Raw genomic sequence first — 2,997 nt, 5'->3', positions numbered from 1 at the left:
AGACCGCCCTATAAAATATCCCTCTATCTTTAACCCCAAGACCGCCCTATAAAATATCCCTCTATCTTTAACCACAAGACCGCCCTATAAAATATCCCTCTATCTTTAACCCCAAGACCGCCCTATAAAATATCCCTCTATCTTTAACCACAAGACCGCCCTATAGAATATCACTCTATCTTTAACCACAAGACCGCCCTATAAAATATCACTCTATCTTTAACCACAAGACCGCCCTATAAAATATCACTCTATCTTTAACCACAAGACCGCCCTATAGAATACCACTCTATCTTTAACCCCAAGACCGCCCTATAAAATATCCCTATATATTTAACCACAAGACCGCCCTATAAAATATCCCTCTATCTTTAACCACAAGACCGCCCTATGAAATATCCCTCTATCTTTAACCCCAAGACCGCCCTATGAAATATCCCTCTATCTTTTACCACAAGACCGCCCTATAAAATATCCCTCTATCTTTAACCCCAAGACCGCCCTATAAAATATCCCTCTATCTTTAACCCCAAGACCGCCCTATAAAATATCCCTCTATCTTTAACAAAAAGACCGCCCTATAAAATATCCCTCTATCTTTAACCCCAAGACCGCCCTATAAAATATCCCTCTATCTTTAACCACAAGACCGCCCTATAAAATATCCCTCTATCTTTAACCCCAAGACCGCCATATGGAATATCACTCTATCTTTAACCACAAGACCGCCCTATAAAATATCCCTATATCTTTTACCACAAGACCGCCCTATGAAATATCCCTCTATCTTTAACCCCAAGACCGCCCTATAGAATATCCCTCTATCTTTAACCACAAGACCGCCCTATAAAATATCACTCTATCTTTAACCACAAGACCGCCCTATAAAATATCACTCTATCTTTAACCACAAGACCGCCCTATAAAATATCACTCTATCTTTAACCACAAGACCGCCCTATAAAATATCACTCTATCTTTAACCACAAGACCGCCCTATAAAATATCACTCTATCTTTAACCACAAGACCGCCCTATAAAATATCACTCTATCTTTAACCACAAGACCGCCCTATAAAATATCACTCTATCTTTAACCACAAGACCGCCCTATAAAATATCCCTCTATCTTTAACCACAAGACCGCCCTATAAAATATCACTCTACCTTTAACCACAAGACCGCCCTATAAAATATCACTCTATCTTTAACCACAAGACCGCCCTATAAAATATCACTCTATCTTTAACCACAAGACCGCCCTATAAAATATCACTCTATCTTTAACCACAAGACCGCCCTATAAAATATCACTCTATCTTTAACCACAAGACCGCCCTATAAAATATCACTCTATCTTTAACCACAAGACCGCCCTATAAAATATCACTCTATCTTTAACCACAAGACCGCCCTATAAAATATCACTCTATCTTTAACCACAAGACCGCCCTATGAAATATCACTCTATCTTTAACCACAAGACCACCCTATGAAATATCCCTCTATCTTTTACCACAAGACCGCCCTATAAAATATCACGCTATCTTTAACCCCAAGACCGCCCTATAAAATATCCCTCTATCTTTAACCACAAGACCGCCCTATAAAATATCACGCTATCTTTAACCCCAAGACCGCCCTATAAAATATCCCTCTATCTTTAACCACAAGACCGCCCTATAAAATATCACGCTATCTTTAACCACAAAAGACCGCCCTATAAAATATCACGCTATCTTTAACCACAAGACCGCCCTATAAAATATCCCTCTATCTTTAACCACAAGACCGCCCTATAAAATATCCCTCTATCTTTAACCACAAGACCGCCCTATAAAATATCACGCTATCTTTAACCACAAGACCGCCCTATAAAATATCCCTCTATCTTTAACCACAAGACCGCCCTATAAAATATCACGCTATCTTTAACCCCAAGACCGCCCTATAGAATATCCCTCTATCTTTAACCACAAGACCGCCCTATAGAATATCCCTCTATCTTTAACCACAAGACCGCCCTATAAAATATCACGCTATCTTTAACCCCAAGACCGCCCTATAGAATATCCCTCTATCTTTAACCCCAAGACCGCTCTATAAAATATCCCTCTATCTTTAACCACAAGACCGCCCTATAAAATATCACGCTATCTTTAACCCCAAGACCGCCCTATAAAATATCACGCTATCTTTAACCCCAAGACCGCCCTATAGAATATCCCTCTATCTTTAACCACAAGACCGCCCTATAAAATATCACGCTATCTTTAACCACAAGACCGCCCTATAAAATATCACGCTATCTTTAACCCCAAGACCGCCCTATAGAATATCCCTCTATCTTTAACCCCAAGACCGCCCTATAGAATATCCCTCTATCTTTAACCACAAGACCGCCCTATAGAATATCCCTCTATCTTTAACCACAAGACCGCCCTATAAAATATCCCTATATCTTTTACCACAAGACCGCCCTATAAAATATCCCTCTATCTTTAACCACAAGACCGCCCTATGAAATATCCCTCTATCTTTAACCACAAGACCGCCCTATAGAATATCCCTCTATCTTTAACCACAAGACCGCCCTATGAAATAATAATTAATTTTTACCGTAGAATATTTTATTGTATCATCAGGATGTTTGCTTTACAATGTTAAAATGTTTTACTGTTGTCTGGAATATATAATACAGATATCATTGTACCAAACATTACTAAATATCTACCCTACAGAAAACATTCTAATTTCCATTATATCTCTTAAACACTCGATGAACACTGACCATGAAATGTATCTGAATCACCCAATAAATATTGACCATAAAACACATAGAAATACCTCATGACAATAACAACCATGCATCAGTGAAACATTAATCAAAGACCATCCAGTAAAACTGAATTGGATGTAAATAAATTTTTGGAAAAGGATTCGCCAAAAATGGAAGTTTTCATAAAATTATCGGATTAATTTGAAATGTCTTTGTTT

Source organism: Ylistrum balloti, unplaced genomic scaffold (genome assembly GCF_031769215.1).
Source record: "Ylistrum balloti isolate Yb309-2 unplaced genomic scaffold, AGI_CSIRO_Ybal_v1 Utg369762, whole genome shotgun sequence".
Taxonomy (NCBI): domain Eukaryota; kingdom Metazoa; phylum Mollusca; class Bivalvia; order Pectinida; family Pectinidae; genus Ylistrum; species Ylistrum balloti.
The sequence above is the reverse complement of the archived record's forward strand: the minus strand, read 5'-3'. Positions refer to the sequence as shown.